Here is a 7,982-nt window from a genome sequence, read left to right as displayed (position 1 = left end):
CATTTTTTATAGGTCTGTACCCGGTTAAAGTACATTTAAAGGATCAAAAATGGGTAAAAATTGTTATGTATTTTGTACATCCATCTTAGTTTATTTTAATCAGTTCATATGCGTTTCATGTTCGTAGGGTGGCAACGTCACAAGTTTTGAATCCTACCGTTTCCGTTTCGATTCTAGCTAATGGCACCCAAATAAATTTTTTTTTTTACTTTTGAAATCACGATTCTATAATAATAGGGTATTTTATGCCCGGGCAAAGCCGGGCACCATCCCACGCTATTTATGTACTAAGTTAGAAAGAAAATGGCGAGTAATTTACCGAGGAATGTGTTATATTAAGAAGAGTTGCCAATATCTGAGAGTTGATTCAGCTAGGAAGTAGGGAGTAAGGGATAGGGGGATATTGTGAGCGCACGCGAGAGAGAGAGAGAGAGAGAGCGAGAGAGAGAAAGAGAGAGAGATCGAAAGACATGAAAAGAGAAATATAAAGAGATGTACAGATAGACTTTTAATAGAAATTTATTACACTTTTGATAAGAGTACCGCAATGTAAGTTTGCTAGTCATTTTTTTTTATATCCATAATTGTTGTCCAAGGAAAAGGTCATAAAGACAGACGCGAACGACAGGGTTTAGATAAAAAGAATACATTGCACGAAGAAATTAGATACAAAGAAAAGTTATCTGTATTGCCGATTGTTAGACAGTCTGCAATATCCAGGAACTTTCTCCCACTCGAGTATTATGAGTGAGTGAGCGTAAGTAACATACACATTATTTAATGACATTACAATATGAAGGACATCATTTTCGAACATGGTTTTACTTAACCAACACATTATTGAGTCTCACACTGTCAATATCTACAACAAAGATGAAACTTTTAACTCATGAATGCTTAAATTCAGTGATTATTACAATGCAATTTACATCTATCCATTCGGATACAAAAAAATGAAGGCATTACTTCTGTAACGCCTCTCATATATTTGAAAATTTATTATCTTTAGGTTGGTTAGTTGTTTTTTTTGTTTTACGGTATATCAACCCTTTTCGGGTTATTTAATGCCGAATCCAAAAATTTTGAAGAAAATCTTTTTTACTAGAATATAATTGTTGTTTTTAAGTCGGTTTCTATTTTACACATAGTTGGGACCCTAACAGGTACAATCACTCCGAGTCAGAGTGAACCTGGGAACAATGGTAATTAAAGGGTGGCTCCACCCTCCCCAAAGCCCGCAAGCTGGGGTCTCACCACTGGATATAGTTTAAGGTCATACCCAGGACCATATTATCTTTAAACACACACACTCACACACACATGAACATGTTTACTTGATAAGTGTCACATCAGATGGTTTAATATATATATATATATATATATATATATATATATATATATATATATATATACATATATATATATATTAAATATCAACGAAACAGTACTGTATGTTGATGACAACAAATATATTTTAAGCCCCTCTCTCTTTGGGTAGAGCACTGTCGTAAATAATCTCACCCGCTACTTAATTGGCTGAAAAATGCGAAGTTCGCTGTTTGTTTGTTTATAAACGGGCGGTTTAAGTGGTGGACGGATCTGTGTTTAAAATAGACATTCGGCGAAGTTATTTGCGGGCATCGCTTCTATGGTCGAGTTGTAGAAGTGCCGACTGTCAACATAACGGTTCTAGGTTCAATCCTTGGCTTGGGAAAGGTGCTAGTCTTGCCGCACTGATGAGTTGTGATACAACGAAACAGGACTGTATGTCGATGACAACAAATATATATATAATCATCCACATAGAGTACTGTTTCGCTGTTTTACAGCTTATCAGCGCGGCTAGACAGGTAACTACCTCAAGCCAGGCTTGAAACCAGACCGCCTGTACGACAGTCAAGGCTCCTAAGCATTACGCTAATCGGCGATTGTTGTGCGAGTCATGAATAAACGATTTTTTGACATCGTCCGAAATACCTAAGATCGAGTTGTTTACACAAAGAGCATCGCTTTATACGCTAATTGTAATCTGTGTATCACTTCTCAATATGCTCAACTCAAGATGAGGAGCATTCTATATATATATATATATATATATATATATATATATATATATATATATGCATAAATAATAAAACAAATACACTAATAAGAAAGCAGAACAATCAAATGGTAACTTAACCAAGTTATTTTTAATAGAATATGTCAACTTTTTTCATCTTCTATGAAGTCCCTCCCATGGACATGAATAAGTTTATAAATAAAAGCTTTACTTTTAAATAAAAAAGTAAGATTTTAATACCAATGTTAGCATAAATAACAACTCAAATTTCTAAGTATATTAATACATATATTTATTTTAATGTTTTACATAACTGCATGAGTATATGTTTTATTAAAATAAAAAGGTGTACTTAAATATTTTGCTAATGTATGTATAGAGCACACTTGTAAGGGAACGGCTTTACTTTCTTTATAAAATCATTTGGTCGTTTGTGTTATGGCATATCGACCAATTTAGAATAATTTAATGCCAAATCCAGTCATTTTGAAATGCTTTGGGTTCGTTATATATTAAAATATTTATTTCTGGTGTTTTGTTTTGTTTCATGGCATATCAACACTTTCGATTAATTTAATATCCAACTCATTATTTTTTATTATTCGACGTCTTACAAGATTTATTTATAATACTTGGTTTCATTGTTTCCTTTGATGGAATAACTATCGTTTTAATGTTACATAATACCGAATCCAATAATGCTTTTAAACCTTTATAACATCTGAAATGTATTTATAGTGTTAGCTTAAACTGTGTTGTGAAAAAATGCTGTTCTTATTTTTAGACTTCGCAAATACACGTTTGAAGTTAGCAAAGGGAAAGGATAAAAATATCAGTGGATTTGGCATGATCGCTCTGAATGCCAGTGTCTTTAAATAGTCTAATTCAGTAACACCAGCTATATATAAAATATGCATAATAAAATTAACAATTCCTTACCACTCATCAATAGTGACTTGTATACGAGTCGCCTTAAATAAGTTTCCAAATTTTTTGTACAGTCATTTAAAATTGTCATAGCCGCTTGAAAATTCAATATGTTATCGCGATATAACTTATGGGATGACTGACAAATTTTTATTATTTCGGTCTCTTGGAAGCAGGTATATTCGAAATTAGAATACACACCACCAAAATGTGATTTTCCCAGCTTGTAAATTTCATCAAGGCCGATAGCCATTAGTTGCGGCTCTCGTGTAATGAATGAATGCGTGAATGTAGGATTGACATGAAATGATTAAAAATAAACTAAAATGACTGAAAAATGGGCTAGAATGACTTAAATAAATAAAAAGTAAATGACTTAGAATTACTTTAATGAACTTACGGATGAATTGAATGACCTTAAGAATGACTTGAATGCTTAAAAAATAATTGGAACCCTTCAAAAACAACTTGAATGATCTGGGGGATGACTTGAATGGCTTTGGGACTGACTGGTTGTAAAATGGGTGATCATTTTACATTAAATTAATACAGAAAAGTGATCCGCCACTTTACATCACAAAGTTAGAAAGATAAGTACAGCATGTAGTAAGAACAGATACTACACTTTGATCTTGGCCAAAAGACTAAGAAAAGGGTATTTATTTGCTCCCCCACCGAGCAAATTAGGCACAAGGCCGATTTTTTTGTGTGAGGAGTGAAAGGGAAATGGGAACTTACTCCCCGGGGAGTAGGGGAGCTGGATAGTGACAATTGGTATGAAGGGCTGCCCTTATATTGACCAAGGTCTTACATATGGTCTTTGCTTGCAGTATCTGCCGGAACAGACACTAAACCCTGATCTTGGCCAAAAGGCCAAGAAAAGCTTAAAAAGCTAAGAACAGCATCTATTAAGAACAGACCTTTGATCTTAACCAAAAAGGTCAAGCACAAAAGTGTTACGGACAGACTGACAGACCTCCGACCGACCGACCGACCGACGGGGTGATTTATAGAGTCGCTTGCACGCGACTAAAAATGCAATCTGGGCGAAATGAAATATAAGGAGAAGTATATGCAATAAAATTATATTTTAAATTTGGCAAAATGTTACATCAAATGTAAAGAATGCTTCAGACATCGTTTGGATTATATTTCATGAATCGAGCATCAGTTTTTCAGGGGCATAAGCGATTCAAGTTAAGCAAGGAATCTGTGAGGGAATATGAGTGATGTGTTCGAGGAGTAAGGAAGTCAGAACACTAATGTTGATCGGTCATATAAAGAGTCTCATGGATAAGAACAATCGTGTATCTATAGAGACAATAAATGCAGAGTATGGTGTTAGTGTAGAGACTGCATACACAATTATTTATGAGGCACTGAAGGTACGGAAGATTTGCGCGAAGTTTGTCCCAAGGGTGCTCAGAGAATATCACAGACTATTCGACCAAAATTTACATCACGACAGTTTTTCACCCTCACTACAGTCTGGACCTTGTTCTGCAAGACTTCTGCATATTCTTTAAGCTCAAGTAAAACATTAAAAGCTGTTGTTTGGAGACAATTAACATGCTTGCGCAATTGAAATTCTATGTTGCTTTCCGGAAGTTCTTGGAACAATAAAACAAGTGCATTGCAGCCGTTGGAGATTACATGTGCGCACTATTAATAAAATGTCCATATTATTAGAGTTTGGAATCTTATCGAAGGCACATCCTACTTTTAAAATGTTTTAGTCAAATATATGAGTAAAAATAATTCCAACATAGCGGACCTAAACAAAACACAAATAACACAAACTCTACTACATTCAACGAATATGAATTCCATTCTTGATGTATGTGATATCATCAAGCCTCTATAAGCTAACAGTCACATCTACGTTCTGTGGAACTCCGGTTTGTCAGGTTATATAAGCTCTTCGTGATCTCATAAAGGTCTATATATCTGTTCCAAGCGCAGGCTTGCGTTCTATTGTGTCCAACTGGAAATTCCTCAACTCCAATTGTCGCCAACTGTGAGAAACTCAACACCGTCTCTAACTCTCCTAATTCTCGTAAATTTTCGCAAAGCTCATTAAATTATATATCAACGTTTATTCAAATTACCTGCCTTAGCTTGATTAACAATACTATTTTAGCGGTTTTTGTGTATCATCGTGTATAACCCTTTTCAATGTCCTGGTAATAAAATTACTTCCTCGTTTGTCATTATATTTTGTCACCTTATTTGTTTCTCGACATAAGGGGAGGCATCGATTGTATCACATACAACTCGTAATATAACAGTAAGAAAAGCTTACTTTTAAAATGTCTCAATCGAATGGGTGACTAAAAAATAAACACAACAAATAGCGGACATAGTCAACTACAGTGGTCGAACGAAAGTGATAATTAGATGACAGCCCATGATAATACGCAGGTTAATAGTTGTTCCTTGAGCCTGGGGAAAACGGCCAACGCTGGCAGCTAAACGAACGACATGCCGACTGTAATTATTTCTTCGATTAAGATCCCGCTTCCAAAGCTAGAAAAAGATGAGGGAAGAAGGAAAATGGTGACGGGGGTTTGATAAGGAAGGTGGTTTTCTAGTCGAGTGGATATTTATTAAATATTTACACGCTCGAATGAACGTGGTAAGACGCGTGCACACAGAAATGCGTTCTGCTAAATATGTAGGCAGGCATGCGGAGAAACTGTAATGAAGAAAACTGACGTGTCATGGAATTACTTAAATGGTATTATTTTATTATTTTTATATACAAGAGAAAGCCTTGAACAATCCTCATATTTACAGAGGCACTCGTATACACACACACACACACACACACACACACACACATATATATGTATTTGTGCGTGTGTATTATCGTATAATTATACTATTTATTACTGCAAATTTTATTATTCTCATTTCTCTTATATATGTGTATTTGTTTAAATTCGCTATACATTTTAGCATATTACCACAATGTCATATAAGTATAGTCATTTGTTGATATCTTTCTTTTACTTTATAAATAAATATGTTTTTTTTATATATTTGCCAGGTAGTGTTTGAATTTTTTGTTCATTAGTTCACTAGAATGATAGATATCTTCCTAAGATTCCAGTTTCTTTTTTTATGTCGTACATAAGATACCAGTTTCTTTTTATGTCGTACATAAGAACTTGGCATTCCATTACCTTTTCTTTATTCTGTTTAAGTTAGCATCGTTGGGACACTAACTTCTACTACGGTTGCGGACTTTTCTTTCTTGCTCAAATTACTATGTCAGGTTTAATAGCTGGGTTTTCAACGTATGTAAAAATTGCATAATAATACTTGATAGTGTAAAAATTTCTAGTATATGTCCCTAGAAATTGCTGCTGAATCTGACATTCAACTATTTACAGCTCATATAGTGGAGATTTTTACACACTTTAGGGTCCTGGATATGACCTTAAACTATATCCAGTGGTGAGGCTCCAGCTTGTGGGCTTTGGGGAGTGTGGAGCCACCCTTTAATTACCATTGCTCCCAGGTCCACTCTGACCCGGAGTGGTAGTACCTGTTAGGGTCCCAACTATAGGTTAAATAGAAACCGACCTGAAAACAACAAATATTCTATTAAAAAAAATTTTCTTCAGAATCTTTGGATTCGGCATTAAATAACCTGAAAAGGGTTGATATGCCGTAACACAACAGACCAACCAACACACTTTAGTGTTGCATAGTATGGTAGCCGTCCATCGGAAGAACTTTACAGCTGGATATCAGATGGCTCACACTCCCTTTCATGTGGCGAAAACTGCACTTGCCATTACTGAGACCATCCATCTTTTTAAAAGCATGCATCATCAAGTTTTAATCTTGCGCAGCCATGGTAATATTTCCTGATCATAAGGAACGAGTAAATTACATGATATTAAAAATGCAATTTTTGTAAAGTTTGTTTTAATTTGAACACTGTTTTATCGTAGCTTTTATCTTTAAAATGAAAGAATCTTATGAGGTCTTTAGTTACTTATAACTTATTAACCGAACATCATTATGAGCGTGCAGCGAGATTAAAAAATATCTCTTCACATATAAAGAAAAAGTATATATTTATATAGAGAGATATGTATGTATATATATATGTGTGTGGGGGGTACCCTTTTCGAGGAGGTCATTGGGGCTGAAGGCGGCTTCATTGAAAACATGTCAGCTCTAATACATTATCGAGTTACTTGAATTTATTTTTTAATAAATGTTTAAAATTAATTTGCACTGTTGTTTTCTTTAGGACGAAAAGTCTATCGTTCCATCCTATAATTATTAAAGATCAATTCAGGTTTAGCATTTAAAAAAAGGTACACTAATAAGATGACGCCTCCTTTATAAACATATCGTAACGCAAGATGCGTGCTATTGAATAAGGAGAGGTTTATTCATCTTCATATACTGTTTCCAACAACCCATTGAGTAAACTTACATAATTTTACAGCAAACCTACTTTGACGGCAGTGTATACACACTGCGATCTATGTTGACGTAACGAAGAGAAGTATAATTTTATTTAGACCTTAACAAAGCATGGTGTTATAAAGCGTCCAGAGCGTATTTGATGAAAACCAAACAATATTATTAATACATTGTTAATCAAGGTTGGTTGGTTGGTTGTTTTTGTTTTACGGCATATCAACCTTTTTCAGGTTATTTAATGCCGAATCTAGTTATTTTGAGGAACGATTTATAATGGAGTATATTTTTTTTAAAGTCAGATTCTATTTAACCCATAGTTGGGACCCTAACAGGTACTACAACTAATTATTAGATCAGGGTTAAGGTTTCGAATGATGCAGATTTCATTTTTTTCATCATATTTTTCCTTTTGGCAATGGTTTCAACCATTTGTTTGATTAAAAATTCGATAATATGCGTAAACGCTTACTTTCTTAAGTGGTCTTATGATTTTGATCAGGACTGTATATATATTAAGTACCCGTCGTTGACTGGGTTCAAAAACAGC

At 34.5% G+C, this 7,982-nt stretch overlaps 1 pseudogene; it reads right to left on the bottom strand.

Moving 5' to 3' along the window:
- Positions 1-3,508: 3,508 nt before the first annotated feature.
- Positions 3,509-3,646, bottom strand: LOC145286774 (U2 spliceosomal RNA; annotated as a pseudogene).
- Positions 3,647-7,982: the final 4,336 nt, after the last annotated feature.

Source organism: Euprymna scolopes, chromosome 10, assembly GCF_053919585.1.
Source record: "Euprymna scolopes isolate OS-2025 chromosome 10, ASM5391958v1, whole genome shotgun sequence".
NCBI classification, from domain to species: Eukaryota; Metazoa; Mollusca; class Cephalopoda; order Sepiida; family Sepiolidae; genus Euprymna; species Euprymna scolopes.
Note: the sequence above shows the minus strand (reverse complement) of the source record. Positions and strands in the feature narration are given on the sequence as shown.